Consider the following 23267-nt stretch of genomic DNA (forward strand, 5'->3'; position numbering starts at 1 on the left):
TTTCATTTTTTTTGCATATTCTTCCTGATTTAGTTAATTTAGTTTGTGTTTAATCAAATCTTTCTTTTTTATTTTTATCATTTTGTGGTTTCTCCTGTAGGGCTTTTTCTATTCTTTTTAATTCTTCTTGTAATTCTTTTTTTCTTTTTTCTTTTTTCTTTATTTCTTCTGGCTATGTAAGCTATTTTTACTCCTCTTGTGTAGGCTTTTGCAGTGTCCCATAAATTTTGTAGGGTGGTTTCTTTTTTGTTATTTTCTCTTAAGGAAGAGTTCCATTTCTTTTTTAACAAGTTGTGTATATTCTTTTTCTTTTAAAATCTGTGTATCTAATCTCCATCTTCTGTTTTTTTTTATTGTAACCTTTCCAAATTAGCTGGAGGGGATTATGGTATCGACCATTATGTCTATATTTTTTATCTCATTTTCCAATTCTTTATTCATCCAAATCATACCTATTCTAGACAGCGATTGGTGTGGGTATGAATAAAATGTATATCTGAATTCTTCCCCATTTAATTCCCTCCAACTATCTCTTAAATTTAACTCATGGACCATATCAAAAAACGTTTTCAGTAATATTTTCCTCATTTTTTTTTTGCTACTTTTATAATCCCTATCAAGGTTCATCACTGCATTAAAATCCCCTACCAAACAAATATTTTCCTGTCCTGATTCTATTATTTTTTCATGAACTTTACCATAGAATTCTTTTTGATTTTCATTTGGGGCATAGATTGTTATTAGTAAAAATGTTTTTGTTGAATTTTAAATTCTATCATTAATAATCTTCCACTGTTGTCAGCATAAATTTGTGTTGCTTTTATTTTTTCTTTAATGTATACTGTGATCCCTTTTTTTCCCCTGGTCTGCCAATGAAACAAATAATTTCACCTATTTTTGTTTGTTCTAGATAGTTTTTGTTTTTTACTATGAGTTTCTTGGAGCTATATTATATCTGCCTTTTGTTTCTAAAGATTTGTGAAAGTTTGCCTCCTTTTTATTGGGGAATTTAGTCCATTGATGATTATGGATATTAATTTAATCATCAATTCATCATAGAAGTCCTGTGTCTTCCCTAGACTATTTTTATTTTCTTCTCTTGCCAGGTAATGAGCAAACCTTCCAGGATTAACTATCTAAATGGTATATTGTGATTTATCAATCACGAGGTTAAGAATCGATAATCTTTCCTTTGTTCCCTTACACGCCTTAGAATTTGCTTCAACGTCTATATTTCTTTGTCATTATACACCATTGGTTCATCTCTTGTCGCTTTATAAAGTTCATCCCTTATTGTCTTCTTGGTAAATCTAATATGTATTTCCCTCAGAAGTTTATGTCTCCTGGCTTAGTTTGTGTGGATCCTATAAATTTCATTAATTTTGTTTTGGAGTTCTTGGGATTCCCTTTTCATAGTTACTGCTATCATTTCAGCCATAATCTTCCTCAGCTTCTCTTCTTTGTTTTCAGTGACGTTTTAGAAGTGCAGATAAAAGGCCACTCGCTCCATTTTTAAATTTATAATGGAATCTTCCACATCTTTATTTATTGTTATTAATTTCCGATCTACCACTTCCAATTTCTTCTCTGTTTGTTCTGTTCTACTTTCTATCACCTTTATTTTTTGTTCATTTCTCTCAATTGTTTTTTGTATTTCACCTATTTTGCTGTCTCGTTTATGTATGTCACCTTTCATATCTACATGATTTTGAGTTATAGATTCCTGCATTTTAGTCATTGTCTCCTGTATCTCCAGTGGAGTTGATTGTATCATCTGCATATTGGATATATTTCCTGATTTTTCTGTGCTCAGCATAGACCTCTGTCCTGAAGGTGATGCTGTTGTCAAGATGGGATTCGACTGTGTCTTCTTTCCTGTCCTTAAAGTAGTTGCTGTTGTGGTAGTCATTCTTAATTTCTTATGTAAGTTTTCCTACTCTATCCTCCACTGTATATTTGGTTTTTTTTTTTTTTACTCTCTAGCAATATTATAAACCACAAACTACTTAAACACTCTTGAAATCTGTGTTGTCCAAACACAGTCAATACTGACTTACCCAAAAGTGATAATTGGGAAATTAAACAGGGATCTGGGTATTCTTTGCAATTCTGATGCCAATATAGATTTATATAAAATTGAACATTTAAAAAAAAATCCTTAAAGAGGCAAGACAAAACAATCAAAGAAAAATAAATTAGCCAGAAGGTGGCCTAGTAATTAAGCTCCAGCAGAACCTTCCTAAAATGCTACAAATTTCTTGCATAACTACCACTGAACACAAAATCTATAAATCAAAGGAATTTGCAAGTTTTCTCAGAACAAAGTATTCTAAATCACAATGAGATATGACATCTCATATTATGGCAATATCATTATCTGAATAGAATTTTCAGAGAAAGATACTCTGAAGTTTTTTGGGTGGGGTATTTTTTGGTTCTGCTTAAATTTCTATCCTGCTTCAATATCCAGTTATTGAACCAAGCTTACCAAATTGTTTCATGAAAAAAAGTAAATCTCTTTAGTGCTAGCCTGTAGTTATAGCCACTACGGTGTACTATGAGAGGTCCCTCAAATGACTTGAACATTTTGGTAGGAGAAAAAAACTCTAGAGGAAAGATCAATCTCTGGACAAACCAGAAATTCTGCAATTCTCTCTATTGAAAATCTCAAAGATACTAGTGAGATTTTACATTCTCATCAGAGAACATAAAATACTGATTAAAATTGTATCTTGTGAAGCTGCCTGAATTGTTCATAAAGATGGACTTAAACATTGTGTCCCCCCAACTTCTACAGTGACTTTGAAACAATTCAGCATCATCCAGAAAATGGACCTCTAAATTCAAATACATTCCTGGCTAGACATTCTACCTCTTTCAGTATAAATCTGAATCAAATCATCTTCTGTTTCAAGGTTCCTGGAGTTTTTTTTGAGAGGCTACTGGGAAGTTGGAAGTTCTCCCAAACTGCACCCAAGTGCCACTTTTTGTCTTAAAACACCTAACTCTTTCCCCTGCCCAATAGGAATATGCAACCAATATGCAATATGCAATATGCAACCAAAATCATATTTACTGGATTGTGAATTGTATTTCAGAGGCTGAAATCTGCCATTCAATCTTTAGTAACAATGTGACATAGCACTACTTTACTTATCTAATGATATCCTTGTACCTGAAGGGAACATGTTTCAGGATCTTAAGCAGGGGTGGGATTCAAATTTCTTAACAACCGGTTCCGTGGGTGTGGCCTAATTTGTGGTTGTGGCTTGGTGGTCACATGGCTGACTGGGTGTGGCTTGCTGACTGGGCATGGCTTGGTCATGTTAAATTCCTAATTTAAATTGTCAAAGGCTTTCTGCTCATCCAGAAAAATCAGCACTGCTGATTTCTCTGGATGTGTTTCCTAATATTCCAGTATATCCATTACTGTCCTAATATTATTTCTAATTTGTCTTTTAGGGAGGAAGCTGTTTGATCTACATGTATTATTTTATTCAAAATTGTTTTCATTCTATCTGCCATTATTGTCATCAATATTTTATAATCAGCATCTAGCAGGGAGATTGGCCTGTAATTTTGAATTTGAGAATGGTACCTTCTTTCAGTATCAAAGTTATATACGATTCTGCCCACGATTTGGGTAATTTAGCTTCTAATAAAGCTTCGTTATATACCTCTAACATCAATGGTTCCATAGTTTCATACATGATCTTATCAAAATTCACTGGGATCCCATCTGATCCTAGTATCTTGTTATTTTTTTGTTTATCAATGTCTCTTTTCATTTCTATCTGTGTTATTTCTTTATTTAATAATTTTCTATTCTCTTCTGAGATTAATGGCAAGTTTTTCTCTTTTAGATACTCTTCTATCTTCCCCCCATCTATTTTATTCTTACTATATAATTTTTTGTACTAGTTTTGTATAATCCTTCTCCCCTCCCTCAGTTTGGCTTTGGGCATTCCCTTTATCATCTTGTAATATTTGTATTAATTTCTTTTCCCTTTCCTTCCTTAATTTGTAAACCAGCCATCTTCCTGAATCAAATCATCTTCTGTTTCAAGGTTCCTGGAGGTTTTTTTTTAGAGGCTACTGGGAAGTTGGAAGTTCTCCCAAACTGCACCCAAGTACCACTTTTTGTCTTAAAACACCTAACTCTTTCCCCTGCCCAATAGAAAGTGAGTGGGCAGGGAAATGCAATATGCAACCAAAATCATATTTACTGGATTGTGAATTGTATTTCAGAGGCTGCAATTTTCCATTCAATCTTTAGTAACAATGGGACATAGCACTACTTTACTTATCTAATGATATCCTTATACCTGAAGGGAACATGTTTCAGGATCTTAAGCAGGGGTGGGATTCAAATTTCTTAACAACCGTTTCTGTGGGTGTGGCCTAATTTGTGGGTGTGGCTTGGTGGTCACATGGCTGACTGGGCGTGGCTTGTATGTAAATATTGTAAGTATTTATGTAAATATTGATTTTTTTTATTTTTTTAAAAAGAGCACCTTTTACCCAAAATCAGGCAAAGTAGGCAGGCAGATTGAATTGCTCGCAGAATCACAGATTCACTCAGAGATCTACCTTTTGGCAATCTTCTACCTGAGTCTGCACTGAAAAATAGAAGCTTCAATCCTAAGGAAGGTTCAGCTCTGCTTTTAAATTAGCTAGCTTTTAAATTAGCTAGAAAGCAAGAAATCCAACGATTTCCTGATTTCTAGCTGATCTGCATCTCCCGGCACAGTTGATAGAACAGCTGATGGTCAGGAGGAAAAAAAGGAAAAATAGCAACTTACCAAAAATTAGGCAAAGGCACAACACAGGCAAGTTGGATGGCACGCATGCCAGGTAAGGAGTGAGTGGGAGGGGAGGGGCCAGCCAATAGCATGATTTGCCGGTTCTCCGAACTGTGCAGAATTGTAACAACCGGTTCTATAGAACCGGTCCAACCAAGTATAGTCCTACCCCTGATCTTAAGCTTAGAACTGGAAAGAGAAGAAAGGAGAAAAGGCTTAGAGAAAAAGCTCCACAAATTTTCTTGATGTCAAACTATTTTATTTTACTGGAAAGAGTCATTACTTAAAATATTATCTGAGGAAAGCATTTTCTTTTAGATCCAAAGCAATATAAGTTGTCCTCAGCTTGCTATTGATACAAACCTTGTTAAAAGTTCCTTGGTGATGAATATTATCAGAACTCTTGATCATTTAGTATTGTGGGATTCAGCAGACCAATCAAAAGGTTGCTGTATGAATGAAGTGTTTGAATAGATCAAAAACCTAATCCCTCTGGAAGAGATGAAAACCACACTTGTACAAGTTTCATCAAAAGCAATGCCTGTAGGCATCAACTGAATGTGTTCTTAGGAAGGGATTTGCTGCCTATATACCATTCTACTATAAATATTCACCATAACTAGTCACTAGTTACCATAACTAGTCACTAGTCACCGATGGTCGGTAGGCCTCACCCTACTCCATCGTGTCAGGAACGAAGAAGTGCGTAGACGGTTCAACGTCGTGCCCATCCCCACGGTCATGAGGCAGTCCCGGCTACGATGGTTCGGCCATGTGAGTCGTGCCAAGGAAGAATCCATCATCAAATCTGCGATGAAGGTGACTGTCGGAGGAGCGAGACCGCGTGGTAGACCTAAGCAACGCTGGATGGACACGATCAAGGCCGATTTAGAGATCGCGAAGTCAGACCCGACATACGTGGCAGACAGAGAGGCGTGGAAGAAGTACTCAAGGACATTAGCGGACCTCGCCAGAGCGCGAGACAAATGCTGAAGAAAAAGAAGAAGAAGAAGAAGAAGAACTAGTCACTAGTTAGCAGTGGCAAAACATTTCAAAAACAAAGAGGTACACGTTTAAGCTAGAGTGCAGGAAAACATAAAACAGCTAATCATGAGAGACAGATTGGGTAGGGAGAAGCTTAGAGGTTTAATTTTAGAAATCTTAGTGATGCTAGGACCAAGATTACTGAGGAGAAGCCATTTATGCAGGAAAGCACATAAAATCCTGCACATTGGGATGAAGTATTGGAAGTATTGCAGCTCGCCTGCAAGGAAAGAATTGTTACTTTACCTGTGTCTCCAGGAAGGTTTTTATTTTAGAAAAAGCTTTAAAAACTTACTTCTTTCTTATTTCTCACTTAATACTTTCATTAAATATATGCTCTAGAGCCAGTTCTTTTATCATCGTGAAGGTGCCGATCTTGAAACCAGGTCACTTTGAGTTGTAGTAACATCTTAGATACAAAAGCCACCGGGCAATATGGAGCCAGTCACTCTCTCAACCCAATTCACCTCACAGGATAGTTGTGATAGAGAAAACAGAAGCTAGAAGTATAGCTATGTTTGCTGCCTTGACTCATTTATGAAAAGACAGGATGGAAATATAATAATAACAATAACAGCAAGAATCAAAATACTTGAATAAGTCACTGTGCAGTGATAAAAAGAGGATAGAAAGACATTTAGTCTGATTTTACAGTATAAGATCGAAGATGTCAAATCAACATCTCTCCATTCTCTCACAGCTACCACAGATTGTAAGCAGAAGAAATAAAGGCCTTTTATTCCCCCTTCGCTCATTGTCACTCTCTGTTCTTTCTTTAGATCCAGGGCAAAAATCCCAACAACATTTAATAAGTTCATCTCTGATGCTAGCACAGACTAAAGCCAAGCAATTAAACTGATCGAATATTCTGAATTTTGGGAGTTTTACTTTCTCTCTCTCTCCCTCTTCTTCTAGGAAAGGGCTGTGATTATGTCCGTATAGAAAATGGAAGAATGACTGACTATTTGGAATGGTACAAACCATTTCCAATACGGGAGGGACAAACAATTGACTTTCGTTGTGATCATGGTTTTCTGCCTGCGAACAAGCAAACATGGCAAAGGGCTACATGCATCAATTTCCGCTATGTCCCAGAACCAAAGTGTTTCAGTAAGTAACTGTTTCCCTTTGCAGTAGATGTTGCCAAGTATAAACAGAACAGGCCAGGGAGATGCTATCCTGACCTTGCTTTAACCTTGAAGAAGCAGCATCCTAAAAAGAGTTCAGCCTGTTCTCAGGTTGCTCTGCCTGCTAGGGTGATGCTTCCAATGATGTCTCTTCTCAAGGGACCCTAAAGGCTGTTTTGGAGCCCACAGTTTGCAAACCTTAAATGTGAGAGGTAAAAGGTTAGTCTTCGATAAAATATAAACAGAAAAATAGGATTCTTCCTCATCAGCTTCTCTTCACACCTTGTCTTCTCTGTGAACTAGATATCATTTGTAGTATAAATTGCCTTCCAAGAACCATCAATGATGGAACTAAGTTGCTCTTTTTTGCTTTTAGAAATATGTTATCCTTTTATACGTTTTGATCATGGTCGCTTCATTCATGATGACTGTTCCATACTAGCAGGCTTGTAGGCCTGCATTCCTATTGGTCCGGAAAAGCCGGGCCGTGATTGGACAAAAGTAAGCGTTCTGATTGGTTCTTATTCGGCTGCCGCGATTGGGTGAAACCAAGCGCGGCAAGCTCAAATGCATGTCATAGGCTGCCTAGCTGTAGCCAGCTCTATAAAAGGAGCTGCCTCGGCTGGGAGTCTTGTCTCAGTATCTGGTTTCCTAATAAAGAGCTGTTGTCACTACTTCGAGTCTCATCTCTCCTTGGGACCCACCGCCCAGACTTAACACTGGCGATGAGGGTGGGATACTGAGACAAAGAGCCGACTAGCACATGGCAGATAGCGCATAGATGACCTGCAAGATGGCCAGCAGCGCCGTGCCACCCGCACCATTCAATCTGGCCAGCGAGGACTGGGAGTCCTACATTGATCATTTCCAAATGTTTTTGGAATCAAACAACCTGAAGGACACCACCGGCAGCAAGAAGCGAGCAGTTTTTTTAACACACTGTGGACCCGCCCTTTTTAAATTGGCCAAGGCACTCGCGAAGCCAACAGACGTCAAGACCATGGATTGGGATACCCTAGCTCCCATCCTCCAGAACCACTACGCCCCGGCGGTGCCGATTCTCATCCGTCAGCATGACTTTTACCAGAGGGATCAGCGCAAGGGCAAGAGCGTTGGAGAGTTCGTAGCCGACCTGAGGGACCTAGGAGGCTTGTGCGGATTCACCAATCTAGACGAGGCCATGCGTGACCGAGTCGTCCTCGGCCTAAAAGACCCAACTCTCCAAAGCAGACTGATGGCTATAGGAGACATCTCCCTCGCCGACGCCGTAGCTGAAGCCACCGCAGCCAAGGCCACCCGTAAGTCGGTGGCGTGAATGCGGCGTTCAAATGGAAATGACCGCCAACCCACCAGCGAGACGGCAATCGCAGCAGACAAACACGCAGCATCCACCCATCACGGTGACATCGAATCCCCTTCTGACAGCAAAGAGGAAGAAATTCACAGACTTCAGTCGGAACGTGAGTGACGAGACCGGCGCGGTCGTAAGTCGAGTTACCAATGTGCCGGCTGTGGAGGAAATCACCCGCGTTCTGAATGCAAGTTCCTGGACGCTGTTTGCCATTTTTGTGAAAAACAAGGGCATATTGCCAAAGTATGCCGTAACAAATGAAATTCCAGCCCCCGACGACGGGAAAACAGCCCAAGAAGAAGAGATGGCACCCCCACCATAAACCGGGACCGCCATAATGACAGCCGATGGAACCGAGACAGCCAACCCAGGAAGTTCATCGAGGTACCCAGAAGAGAAGAAACGCACCAAACAGTCACCATCGGCCACGCTTCATCAATAGATGCACGAAAGATACGTGTAGAGGTCAACATCGAGAATCAGCCTTGCACCATGGAGGTAGACTCCGGTTCCTCCCTCTCTATGGTCTCCTGGAGGACCATCAAAAGACTAATTCCCAGCATCCGCCGCCAAGAGCTTAGTGACCAGAAGCTAATATTAAGAGACTATCAAGGTAATCGCATTCCGGTTGTTCGCACTGGACATTTTCAAGTTTCGTTCAGAAACCACACCACCATCCTACCACTCACAATCGTCGATAAAGACAGACCCAGCCTACTCGGGTTGCAGTGGTTTGCACCGTTGGGGATCGAGATGGCAGGCATCAACCACACAGAAGATGGAAACTGGGAAGCAACGCTCATCCAGGACTTCCAAGAAGTCTTCAGTGAACATCTAGGCAAGTACAAGGGGTCCCCTATCTCCTTTAATCTCAGCCCTGACATCGCTCCCATCCGTCTCAAGCCGCGCCGAGTGCCTTTTGCACTCAAGCCTAAAATAGACGAACAATTAGACAAACTAATAGCGCAAGGCGTGTTAGAATCCATCGATCATGCCCGTTGGGAGACCCCAATTGTCACCCCCATCAAACCCGATGGCTCCCTGAGAATTTGTGGTGACTACAAGGCCACCCTCAACCACACATTGCAGCAGAGCATCTACCCGGTGCCAGTAGTCCAACATCTCCTGCACTCACTAGGGGGTGGCAAAGCTCGACCTGGCTTAAGCTTATCAACAACTGCCAGTCGATGCTGAAACCGCCGAAGCCCAAACAATAGTGACACATAGAGGGGCGTTCAAATGTAACCGGCTCCAGTTTGGGGTCAGCGTTGCACCGGGCATTTTTCAAAGTCTAATGGAGAGATTGCTGCAGGGAATTAAAGGGGTCGTGCCCTATTTTGACGACGTTCTGGTAGCAGCCCCTACCAAAAAACAATTGGAAAAATGACTGAGGGCGGTCCTACAGAAATTCAAAGATGCTGGCCTCAAGGTGAAAAAGGGAAAGTGCCAATTATGCACTGAAAGGGTTGAATTTCTTGGCTACCTCCTTGACAAACAAGGAATTCACCCCACAGATAAAAAAATTGAAAGCCATCAAAAACGCCCCCAGACCAAAAGAACAAAACGGACCTCCAAGCCTTCCTCGGACTCATTAATTTCTATAACATTTTTCTACCCCAGAAAGCGACTGTCGCAGAACCTCTGCATAGACTCCTTGATAAAAAGGCTTCCTGGATATGGGGACGGCGAGAAGAGCACACTTTTCACCAGATAAAAAACCTTTTGACTTCAGACGCAGTCCTCATGCAATACAATGAAACGCTACCTCTGACTGTTACTTGCGACGCATCGCCTTTTGGGGTTGGCGCCATCCTGAGCCATGTTTTACCAAATGGAATGGAAGCCCCTGTTGCATTCTTTTCCAGAAGATTGTCCAAGCCAGAGAGGAACTATAGCCAGCTGAACAAAGAAGCCCTCGCCATTGTTTCAGCAGTAAAGAGATTCCACGAATACATTTATGGTAGGACATTTTCCATTATTACAGACCATAACCCCCTACTTGGCATATTGGCGGGTGACTATCCCACTCCACACATCTTGTCACCTAGAATGACAAGATGGTCTGAATTTCTTGCCGCTTATAATTACAAATTGATACATCGCCCTGGCAAGACAATCTCACACACCGACGCCTTAGGCTGCTCCCCCTTGCCAGATTTGCAAGAGGACCCAGCACCCACATTACCAGTCTTGCAAATTGAAATGATCCCCATGCCACCAGTAACCGCGCAAGACATCACCCACGAAACTAGGAAGGACAGAAGCTTGGCGCGAGTTCTCAGCTGGGTGGAGAGGGGATGGCCAGAAACCGAGCCAAACGAACTTTTTAAACCGTTTAAAAAACGGCAAACTGAACTCTTTTCGCAAAGAGGTTGCGTGTTGTGGGGAGATCGGGTAGTAATACCAGAGACGCTACAGAAAAAAGTTTTAGACTTGCTGCATGACGGGCACCCTGGTATTGTGCGCATGAAAGCCCTGGCCAGGAGCTACGCTTGGTGGCCAGGCATGGACAAGCAAATTGAAACCTGGGTCGCCACTTGTAACAGATACCAAGAGACTCGCTCGGCTCCCCCTAAGGCCCCACCATTAGAATGGGAAACACCCAGAGGCCCTTGGTCGCACATCCATATTGACTTCGCAGGGCCAACCAAGGGGCACACCTTCTTAATCACTGTTGATGCTTATTCAAATTGGCTCGAGGTGAGCACAATGAAGACAACCACCACGGAAGCTGTCATCAAGAAATTAAATAGACTTTTCGCAACGCATGGTCTGCCAGATGTTATCGTTTCTGACAATGGGCCACAATTTACCACCTTGGCTTTTGAACAATACTTGGCAGACCGCGGCATCCGACACGCACTGACATCGCCAGCTCACCCGGCGGTGAATGGTAGAGCCGAACGCATGGTTCAATTTACAAAAAAAACTCTGCACAAAATGGAACATGGCAACATCCATGAGAAGATCACCAGGATGCTTCTTCTACAACATATCACACCAAATACCACCACCAACAAGAGCCCAGCAGAGCTATTAATGGGCAGAAGACTCAGGTCACCTCTAGACCGCCTGCACCCTGCTTACAGTCCAGAAAAACCCCTTGCTTCCAGCAGCAAGCACCGCGCCTTCAAGGTAGGAGACACTGTATTTGCCAAAAACTTTACAGGGGACCCACTTTGGATCCCTGCAAAAATCACCCAAGTCACAGGCCCCTGCTCCTACCGGCTCGAGACCACTGATGGGAGGTCGTGGAAACGTCATATTGACCAGCTAAGATCCAGGCTGGTTGCTTCCCCCCAATAGACTCTAACCAAGAAATCAGAGGGGGGACCTCAAGTTCAGAAAATGAACGAACATCTGTACAAGTAGAACACCCCCAGACATTAAACAAAAACCAACAATACTTACCAGCCAGAAGGGAGTTGTGGCAGACGGGCAATTCGCCTGGAAGCAGCAGCCGGACAAGCTCCACCAGCCCAGAGAGCCCAGGCGGGAGCAGCAGAGCAAACGACTCAACCGACCCGGATTCACCAGGCGGGAGTCGCCGCCAGAGGACCGGCTCACCCTTCCAGGCAGTTCCATCTTGCAGCTTGAGAGCGACGCAGAGCCCGTCCGAACCCGATGGTGAACAGAGACACTGTGAACTGCGCAAGTCTAGTAGGCAGGTACGAAGACCCGCCTACTTGCATGATTACATTACCCCGCCCCTTGGACGGAACCAAGAGGGGAGGGGTGTTCCATACTAGCAGGCTTGTAGGCCTGCATTCCTATTGGTCCGGAAAAGCCGGGCCGTGATTGGACAAAACTAAGCGTTCTGATTGGTTCTTATTCGGCTGCCGCGATTGGGTGAAACCAAGCGCGGCAAGCTCAAATGCATGTCATAGGCTGCCTAGCCATAGCCAGCTTTATAAAAGGAGCTGCCTCGGCTGGGAGTCTTGTCTCAGTATCTGGTTTCCTAATAAAGAGCTGTTGTCACTACTTTGAGTCTCGTCTCTCCTTGGGACCCACCGCCCAGACTTAACAACGACTACATATTAGAAGGTAACAACATTACATTTATTTGTGATACGGGATATTCTCCTGCAAACCAGCAATCAACAATTACTTGCACCAAAAAGGGGTGGTCACCTGCTCCAGAATGTATCCGGACAGGTAAGTTTTAGGAATGTCAGCTAAAATTGCCTGACCTGAAATTGCTTGTGTGTTTGTGTGTGTGTGTTGTGTGTGTGTGTGTATGGATATGTACACACATATACACACACATATATATTTGGATATATATAATCAACTGTAAAAATAGTAAAACAACAGAACAGATTAAATAACCTTTATATTAATCTGTTCTCTCTCACCCAAATCTGATGGTTTCTAAACATCAGCAAAGGTTATTGAGACCATCTCCCTCACAGCCTAGGGTAGAGGATTACAGTTGCATGCTCCATGATTGGATTGGATTGGAAGGGAAAAGTCCAGAATAGTTCATCATGCAGAGAGGTTCATTAGACAGCTTCTTTTCTGCATGTAATTCATAGAAGGATTTAAATTTCTTGCAGGATATCCAGTTTTCAATACAACATTTCAGAATTGCTCTAATACACAATTACCAACTATGTATCCACATTGTATTCTTCTTTAGCTTTTACAAACAAAATTAGAGCATACAGGTTCTTCCACCCTCCAAGTGAACAATCATCATACAAAAGAAGTTTCAGAGAAAATTATTTACACAAACACAACACTACCATTAATCTATGGCTGATCAAATATCATGACAGCATTGATTGAAAGCACCTGGTTTCATTTCTTCAAGATGAGTAGAAACAAGTGCTGTAGGAGAAAGAGGAGCTTCCTCTGTCTGTAGCCTCACACTCTCCTCACCTCAAAGGGAAGCAGCCTCAAGCCTGCAGCATCACCCTTGTATTTTCTGTGTTATATGGTGTGTGTTGACAGGTTTGGTTTCAAAAGTGGGAGTATGTTTTCAGACATTTGCTTTAGGAAAACCAAGTGCATTTTATTTGAATGGGACCATTTTTATTTCCATTTTAGATGTAAGATGTTCTTCTCTCCCTGAAATTCAAAATGGTCAGATTACTAGTAAAATAAAGGCAAAGTATTTGCCCAGGAGAAGGTACACTATCGATGCAATACAGGTTATGCTCTTCTTGGAAGTCCTTTCATTACATGTTTGAAGAAACGTTGGACACTAACTCCACGTTGTGCAGGTATTATCCAGAGTGGGATTCTACTGGTTAAGCCCAGTTCTATAGAACTGTTGTTATGGTTCCCGGTAGTTCAGAGAACCGGTAAAATGGGCCCCTAGCTGGCCCCGCCCCTCTCCGCCCGCTTCTCCGCTCCCTGCCCAGTCAGTCCTTATTGTGCATGTGCAACATCGCGTGCATGCATGACAAGCTGACTGCATTCTAACCCCACCTGCTCCTTATCTCAGCCACGCACCATCGCTGTCTGAAGTCTGCCTTCACCTGCCCACCAGCCATCGCTGTCTGCCTTCCACCATGATCTCCCTAGGTGAGTGAGGCTCTGCAAGAGAGAAAGAGAGAGAGAAAGAGAGGGAGAGAGAGAGAAGGAAGAGACAAGAAGGAAAAGAAAAGAAAGAGAAAAGGGAAAGAAAGAAAAAGGGAGAGAGAAAGGAAGTGAAAGAAAGAAAGGGGGATGGAAGGAAGGGACAGAAAGAGTAAGAAAGAAAGAAAGAAAGAAAGAAAGAAAGAAAGAAAGAAAGAAAGAAAGAAAGAAAGAAAGAAAGAAAGAAAGAAAGAAAGAAAGAAAGAAAGAAAGAAAGAAAGAGAGGGAGAGAGGAGAAAGTGAATGAGATATATGAATGGATAGATAAATACATGTAAAAAGGAAGGGAGGGAGACAGAAAAAAAGGAGAGGAAAGTAGGACACAAACCCTGGCTTCAGAAGACTCTTGGAAGCAGCACAGCAATCTAGGGCTGGCCTGCAAGGATATCAGAGGTCATCTAGTCCAACCTCCTGCTCCAGCAGGAGATCCTTACAGAATCAAAGAATAGCAGGGTTAGAAGGGTGTGTGTGTCTGTGTCTGTGTGTGTTTGTGTCTGTGTGTGTCTGTGCATGGCTGTCAAAATTCCAAAAACAGGTTAAGTAGCTCTGGGGAAATCAGTCATAAATTAGAACACTTGCTAAGCAACCGGCCATTAAGCGAGGACCACTTGTATTTGGTTTGCCAGTCACATGGCCACCTGGCCATGCCTGCCAGGCCATGTGACTATCATGCCATGCCCACCCGGTCATGTGATCAACAAGCTACACCAACAAATTAAGACATGCCCACAGAACCGGTTAAAAAATTTGAATCCCACCTTGACCCCTGGGTATTATGTACAGATCTTCACTATGTAGAACTGAAGTTAGAATTGGAAATGAATTTGCTTTTACTCCACTGGCTCATTCATGTTATTTTGAAAAAGTTCTGTCATATTGAAAAGGCTTTTTCAATATTTTATTGCTAGAATTGTAAAATTTAATGTCCCTGTTGAACTGTGAAAGTAGAACATATTTTCATTAACATTGCCCTTCTTCTCCAAATTTTGAATTTCTACTTATATAAATCTATTCAATTTATTTTATAGTTAGAAATTTTTTCTCATTTAGAAGAGTATGTGTCTTTTGGAGAACAAACATGGATTTCTATTTCACAATTAGCCTCTCCTTCTCAATCCTATGATGCCATGGAACATAAAACTGGTTATCATTTTAAAAATCTCATATATATTACACATATTACTTATCTTAACTTCTACATCTGTTTTCACACCTGTAGTCACCATTTTACCAAGATACGTAATGAAGATATTGGCTTCATTTTTTCCATTTATTAATCATTTGTATTCTGCTTTCCCTTTCAAATTTAATGATTTCAGGGTTTCCTACATTGTTCCTCATTGTACCATTCACATGTCTAATATTCATTGAAATCATTTATATTCCCAGCCAACATTGTGACTTCACTCATAAATGAAAGTATGTTCACATTCATGTCCCCAACCAATGTAAGCCTCCTTATAAGTTTTATAAATATCATTATACTTTTAAAAAGGAATATATAATAATTATGCAACACTGGGTGTGTGTGTGTCACATATCTATGTCTAACTTCCTGCTTTGTTAAGTGTTCCCCTGATTGTCATGGTTGCTTTCTCTCTAATACCTCTCTATTATCACATTCAGCAATCAACTTTCAACTCTACACAAAATATTCCATAAGTTTAAGCATGTTCCTTTTATCATAAACTTTTTCTAAATCAACAAACATACAATAGAATTTATTTCTCACATTCCAAAATTTCTTAATTTTAATAAATTAAGAATGTTTTAATTTTTGTCCAGCTAAAGGATAATAATATTAATTGTATATCCCTGTCCAACATAAAATCCTGCTGCCCTTCCCCAATTTTGCTCACTGTCACATTTTGTAAGTTTTCGGACTTCTCTCCCAAGTACATTCACAGGAACAATTAATAAACTAACCTCCCTGTAGCTTTTCACTCACCCTTACTATCTTTCCTTTTCCATGGGAGCAATAGCACCTTCTTCCAATTTACGTTGAAATATCCATGTGTAATAAGCCACAAACATTTTCCACTATTTCACAATTCACTGATTTTTCAACAGGGAACCAAGGCCTAGGAAAACATTTGTTATCTCCACTTATCACTGAAAGCACATTTTTAAAATTTCTCCTGATGTAGCATCAAATTTGCCCTTTCCTACCACTTTATACTGCCTTTTTGTGACCTTTCCTTTGATGCTAATATCAGCAGCATTCAGTTTCATACCTTTCAATTCCATCCTTCAACCTGTCCCTATTATTTGCATTATAACTTACATGATGGGAAGGAAGCAGGGGTGGGCTTCAAAAATGTCAGCAACCAGTTCTCTGCCCGGTTGCTGGGTGGGTTGTTGGTAGTTGGCTTCCTGCACCATGGTGGTGGTGGGGGGGTGTTTTTGCTCTCCCCGGGCTCCAGAGCTTTTGCTTTCCTCCAGCCTCTGGGAGGGCAAATATTGCCTCCCCTGGGCTCCGGAGGCATTTTTGGACTTCCGGAACTTCCAGGAGGCCCGTTCTTCACCCTCCCCAGGTGGGTGCAGGCCCTGCACTTACCTCACATCCAAAATGGGCCTCATGGAGACTCCAGCCAGGGGTGGGATTGGCGGTTAGCCGAACTGGACATAAAATTAGCTCATAGCAGCCTACCCCTGGAAGGAGGACATGGGTGATTATCTTCAGGGCCATGTGGAGGAATTTGTGAAAAACCTGATGGGAAAAGTTAATTGTATCTATTCTCAGTAGGAGACCAAACATACAGCAGGTCCATTAGAGATGCCCAGGAAGTGGGCTTATCTGGGTTTCTGGGAACAGTTTGATTCTGTTAAATCTGAGGAAGCGGAGAGGGTCAGATAACAGATAACAGATAATCAGAGTTGGAAGGAACCTTGTAGGTCATCTAGTCCAACCCCCCACCCAGGCGGGAGACCCTATGCCATTTCTGACAAATGGCAGTCCAATCTCTTCTTGAAAGTCTCAAGTGATGAAGCTCCCACAACTTCTGTGGGCAAGCTGTTTCATTGGTTGATTGTTCTCAATGTCAGAAGGTTTCTCCTTATTCCAGGTTAAATCTCTCCTTGTTCAGTTTCCATCCATTATTCCTTGCCTGGCCTACAGGCGCTTTAGAAAATAGCTTGATCCCCTCCTCTCTATGGCAGCTCCTCAAATATTGGAAGACTATTATCATGCCTCTCCTGGTCCTTCTCTTCACTAGACTAGCCATGCCCAGGTCCTGTAACCATCCTCAAGACTGTCAGTGCAAGTGCCTGCATATTAAATCCATATCCCTCCTGACTGGTGAAAACCTCATGATATTAACCTCCAGGTGATGATCAATGTATGTATCACTGCAGAAGGGGGGATCCCTGGGAACTTTTTTTTTTTTAAACAAATTTTATTAATTTTAAAAACAAACAAATCATCATTAACCATTACATACTTAAACCTTTTTCCATTGTAAATTTTACAAGTCAAATAAAACCTTATTTTATACAATATAATTCTATTTTAAACCATTTCCATATGAGCATACAAATACCTCTTATACAATTTCTCTTTACTTCTCTTTACTCTTATTCAATTTCACTATTATTATTTCATCTATTTCTTTCTGACTTGATTGCCATTATTCTCATTCTATATTTCTGCAAGGTTTTATTAATTCTCCCAGAAACATAAACACACAACACACAAACATATAAAAAATCTTTTAGGAAAGTAACTTGGCCCCAGGTACCTCTCTCTACATGGACTTCAATTATATTCATGCTCATCTTACATGTCATTACCTATTTTATTTACCATTCTATGTCTTCTATATTAGCTTCTCCACACATTTCACTCTTCTTAATTCTATCTTATTTAATCCATCTTAATTTGAGTCATTATATTTATATCTTTTGTCCATTCTTTATTATCCCTCTGTCTCATTCCTTATAATAAAAAAAAGAATTTCTCCTGAAATCACTAATCAGAGTATGATGCCTTTCTGTCTTCCCCCTAAATTAATTAGATTAACATTTAAAATAACACCTAATACCCAATCTGATTCTGTTTGGTACATTCTATCTACTAATTTTTTATTTTAAATAAAAGAAAAATAACAAATCCAAAATGATTAAATACATAGTTAAATAATAGATATAAATATTGAATCTTATAACATTCCCATTGCCTTTTCCAAAGACAAATGCTACAATAATAATTTTATAATAACATCAATACCATAGTCATGTTAAGCTCTTTAATTAAAACTCAATATTCTAAACATTCCCTTTAATATTTTATTAAATTTTAAAATCAATCATTACTAAACATTTCAACATTTTAATCTCTTATTAACTCTTAAACCATTCTAATTTTCTATTTCTAATACAAATGCTACAATACCATCTTATGTACCTTGCAAAATCTTTTTTAAAGAAATTGTACTTTACCCTTTGTCCCTAAAAAAAATTCCTCTTTTCCCATCCAATTTCAAAACTTTGTGGCTTTTCTCCACCTTTTCCCTTTCTTTCTTCCCCCAGCAGACCTTTCTACCCCCCCTTCTCCTAGCCTCTGCCTTACTGGCTTCCCTTCTCTGTTGTGTTCCTTTTTCCTTTTGTTTACTATCATTATATTGATTTTGCACCTTATTTTTCTCTTTCTTGAGTGTTTTTTTAAATCTTAAGTCCTTCATTTCCCTTCCTTTCTTTCTTCCTTCTTTCTTAGTTAAATTTTGAAATTCATTAAAGATGGCTTCTTCTTCATCATCTTCTTCTTCTGCTGCCTCCATCTGTTGTAGTGTTTATTGATAGTTAGCAAGCGCCATTTCTAAAAAAAGGAAGGCTTCTTTCACACCATCTTTACCATCAGTTTTTGTTTGCTCATATTCTTTTCTCAGTTCCTCAGCAAAAAAAGCCATTATAAATCTTTTCTTTTCTTTTTTTCCCCTTCTTTCTTCTTGCACCAACCAAGATATTTCAATAAAATAGAACAATCCCAAAGTCCTCAATCAATCCAAGCCAAGACAAAGTTCTCACTTTCTCTTCCTGGGGTAGTATCAATCAAAAGAAAGAAAGTCCAAATCTGTATCTTAAAGCCTTATTAGAATATATTTCAGTCTTCAAATCCTTAAGGCATCTCCTCCAACAAAATCTTAACATATAAATATATTTTTTGTCCTCTCCCTTCCCACTTATCACATAAAGCTGGTTTTACCTGAAAAAGACAGGTTTCTCAGTATCCACTTGTTGATTCCGTAGGGAAGGAGAGTAAACTTTCCTTTCAGCACCTCAAAATTGCCGCTTTTTTTTTCTCTTCTGGAAAGAATCATTCAAAAAGCCATAATTTCCAGGAATTGTGTTAAATATGTCTTAGAGTCCTGGGTCAACCAAGAAAACTTTCACTCTCAAAAGGCTTTCTTCTCTTCCTCCTGCGCATTCTTACCCAGCTGCCGGCTTCTTTGTGGCAGCCATTACAGACCGCCGCTGCACCGTCTTGGGAAAAGGGGGTTCTGCCGGCCGGGGAGGGGGTCTGCAACACCCCCAAACCCCTCTCCGGATCCCCCCTATCTTCAGCTGCCCCTGCAGGGCAGCCTAGCTCCGAACCCGTCCGGATCGGAGCACCAAAAACGGCTAGCGCAGCAGGGATCGCGCAGTATCGCGAATCCCTGCCGCTCGCGAAGCCGACAAACTGGAAGTTCCGGGATCCCTGGGAACTTTTAAGGAGACATTAGTCTGTTTCCTCCTTAGATGCTGTGCGTGTCATGGGGGACAACAGGCTTGAACACTGGTAAGATCACGATGCTATGGCTGCTTGGAGAGCCTCGGGATCTGGGAATTTAAAATCTTCAGTTTGGGATGGGGTTGCACTGCCCTAGACAGATCCGGTGTACAACTTTTGGGTTCTCGTAGACTCACAATGCCTGCTCAATGGCACACAAAATTGTTACATGAAATTGTACAGAAATTGTTGCATTAGTTTCTGGTTTGCTTCCAGGTCCAATTTAATATGTTATTTATCATCTTTAAAGCCTTTCATGGCCCAGGGGACTGCTTCACCCCAATGGGATTGGCCCACCCCAGCTACTCTGGCAAAAGGAATATGCTGCAGATCTCCTCAGTCAAGGAACTTTGCTAGCAGGATCTAGTAAATGGGTCCTTCTCTGCCATGCCTCCACAATCTGGAAAATCTTGCTGCTGGAGGCCAGATATGCCCTCACCCTCTAGGCCTTTTGGATTTGCCTCAAAATCTGGCTTAGCCAAATGGCTTGGGACCATGATGGAGCATTTTACACTGGAAGTGACTGGTAGACTAAGAAAGAAGATTCCACCACTGTACTGCTTATGTACTGGTCCCTAGTTTTAATCAATCTCTATTAATTTTAATGTTCATGATTTTTAAATGTTTTTCTATTCTTGCTTTTACTGTGTTGCAAGCCTCCCATCACTTCAGTACCGACATAGATGGCACAACATCCAATACAATCACACAATTTATTTGTGCAGAATTTGAATGGTTATTAATGGAGAATGGGAAATAAATTACGAATGCCTTGTGGGGAGATGTCATTTACCCCAAAGCAAATGTTATTCATTTAAATACAGAACTGACTTTAGATATTAAGAAAGTAATGACACGATAAGTTCTAAACTGGAAAGACAATGCTAAGGACAACATTAGTAATCATTTTCTGCCTGTCAATTAATCAAGATGTAAGATATTGTTGCTTTTTAAAAATAAGAATTAGTGTAATTTTGAAATATAGTTTCTTATGAATATGCTTAAAAGGTGTCTTTGTGTGTGAATACTATTGAGAGTTTTGCAGCAATAATTCAACACCAGAAAAATAAACACAGATGGCTGATGCTTCATTTATAAACCTAAGTAGACCTTTATAAACATAAGTAGATTTTACAAACCAGTTGTAGATTTCTCCAACATGGAACAAACTCAAACAGAAACATGTTGCAAGTTCAGAGCAGAGCTCCAGTCTTCAGCAAGCAAGTTAGTTTCATCTTCAATAGATAGACTCAGAGCTCAGCATAGCTTCAGAGTTACAGAGCTCAACATAGCTGCAGAGTTGCAGAGCTTAATATAGAGCCCCCGCCTAAGCTGGGTCCTCATTTTATCAATCTTGGAAGCATGGAAAGCTGAATCAACCTTGAGCCAGTGAAAATCAAACTGCCGAAGTGCTGGCATCCAGTATGTAATAATTCATTACATGTAAAATAAGATATTCCATGAAATATTTCCAAGCTTAGAATAAATGGAAAAATAGATTGAACAAGAAGACTCTGAAATGACCTGGGCGAGAAAAGTTATCCATCACTAAATGAACTTCTGTTGATTCCCAAGGGACAAACAAATCCAATCTAAGAATTACTTGCCTTTTCCTGAAAACTTTAGGTGCACATTGAATTTATTGCACTGAGAACAATTAAATGAATGAAAATAGCCCACTGAAGTTAATTTAGAATTTCCACTCATTTCAGCTTCGCAACAGAGGGATCTCCTGGTCTTCAGTCCTGGAATCTGCCAGGATTTAGGATCAGACTAGAAGAGATTCAATGATGGGCGATGATTGTTCCTCTTCGTCCCATGCCTCATTGTTTTAAAATATTACTCCCATCCCCATAGGAATTTTCTCCCATTGCTCATAAAGTGGACAAGATTTCATTTGGATCATAGGAATCTTATTGTATGATGGGGCCTTCATTTGAAACTGCAATTAATGCAAACACTATTAGTAAAATACCAGTTTGTGTTGAGATATACATATACATATCAAATATTTCTATAGTGGACATTTTATTGGAATGTTTTCTTTCTTAGTTAATAAGGAAATGGGGGCTTTCTTGGTATTGCTGTGCTACAGTTCCCAGTATTCTTCTACTGGCTGTGTTGTCTGAGGATACTGTGAGTTTCCCTGTGAGGATGAATTAAAGTTTGGTAACATCTAATTCCCTATTCTTATTTTCAAAATGTTGATGCTTCACGTTCATTCTAAATTCCGGAGTTTATCTCTCAAAATATTAAGAATGCCTTATAAATTATTAAAATTTATTACATGTCGTGTCAGAAGTAGTCTTTAAAAAAGGAAGAAATTGCTCAGTGACAGAACAGACAACAGTTTTTGAGTCACTTGAGTAGTTTTAGCCATTTGGCTTTAAAAAATTGTGATTTTCACATTTCAGAATCTTCTTGCCTATGTAGTTTGATATGTTGAAATGATTGCAGGCTGCGTTCTGTTGCAGATCAAATGAATCAGTTTAAAAAATAATAACATAAAATGTACAGATGCAAATTCATGTATTCGCTATTCACTTTTTATTCTACAGGTCTAAGTAAATGAAGAACAGGACATATATAGCCCCTTTGAAGCAAAAAGAAGATGAATGTCTGAAATTATATCATTCTCTTTCATGTGACTACATGAAGCTGGATTGTATACAGCTATAAACAATGGATCCAAACCCAAAAGCCTGTTTCATGAAAGACAAATTTTACCAACAGTAATTACTGGGAAAATGAAAAAAATTAAAAACAAGTTTATAGAGCATCTTTAAGGCAGATAAAATATTATAATGCAACATTATAAATAACTTTTTAAAAATGCACCTGGAGTGGGGAATATTGATTTCCCCCCCCCTCCATTTTATCTATAAACATTTGATTATTCTGAATTATCAATCAGCAACCCATCTTAAAGCAATAGCAATAGATAATTGTAATTGATATTTTTAGTACATGAATATGTTGAATTCTTCAAAAAATTTAAAAAAAATCCAAAAATGATTTTTATTGCCAGTTTGTAGTATATTTTGTAAAGAAACAGAGTAATACAGTAAACACTCCAATTCACTATCCAATCAAAGATGCACCAACAGATGCTTCTGCTGTTGTTGCTCTGGAGTTAGCACAATCTAACTTGATGTTCATATTCAGAGGGAGGTTCGGCCAAATGGGTTTGTGCCTATTAGCATCTAAGATGGGGAAATCACAAACAGACAGAAGGTTTTGTTTTTCCTTTCCTTTCCTTTTGTTTTCCTTTTTACTTCTTTTTGACAGTAAACTACTGTATAAATATGTCTCAGAGAGACATATTTATACAATTTTATTTTTATTTATTTATTTATTTGATTTGCCAATTGTTTACAAGATAATAAGTATAAGCGTATACATAGTTGTGAATACATGAAATGGGTACATATAAGAAAAATAAAAGAATATTTCTCTCTGTCAAGCAGATAATGACTAGGCCAGGATGACAAATTAAAAGTTTTGCAGCTGTGATAGAAAACTGAATTTAAATGCAGTATTGTGCGTGGAAGGGAGCAGCAGGCCCTCACTGCAAATAGTTGCATGGATGTGGGGAT

General features: G+C 39.9%; 2 long non-coding RNA genes across 2 annotated transcripts in view; both read left to right on the plus strand.

Annotated features, from left to right (window-relative positions):
* LOC113432145 (uncharacterized) overlaps positions 1–7403 on the plus strand; it is an 18628-nt gene extending 11225 nt beyond the window's left edge. The window contains exons 2-3 of the long non-coding RNA XR_015749097.1: positions 6762–6956; positions 7350–7403. This is a non-coding gene — a long non-coding RNA (uncharacterized LOC113432145). The remainder of the gene's footprint in view (positions 1–6761; positions 6957–7349) is intronic.
* Positions 7404–12350: 4947 nt separating this feature from the next.
* Positions 12351–22686, plus strand: LOC148131342 (uncharacterized). The gene is made up of 2 exons (XR_015749098.1): positions 12351–12479; positions 22230–22686. It is a non-coding gene; the product is annotated as an uncharacterized LOC148131342 (long non-coding RNA).
* The last annotated feature ends 581 nt before the right edge of the window (positions 22687–23267 follow it).

The sequence above is a fragment of the Notechis scutatus genome, chromosome 3, assembly GCF_049901735.1.
Source record: "Notechis scutatus isolate UNSWTSFEM ecotype Mainland chromosome 3, rNotScu1.2, whole genome shotgun sequence".
NCBI classification, from domain to species: Eukaryota; Metazoa; Chordata; class Lepidosauria; order Squamata; family Elapidae; genus Notechis; species Notechis scutatus.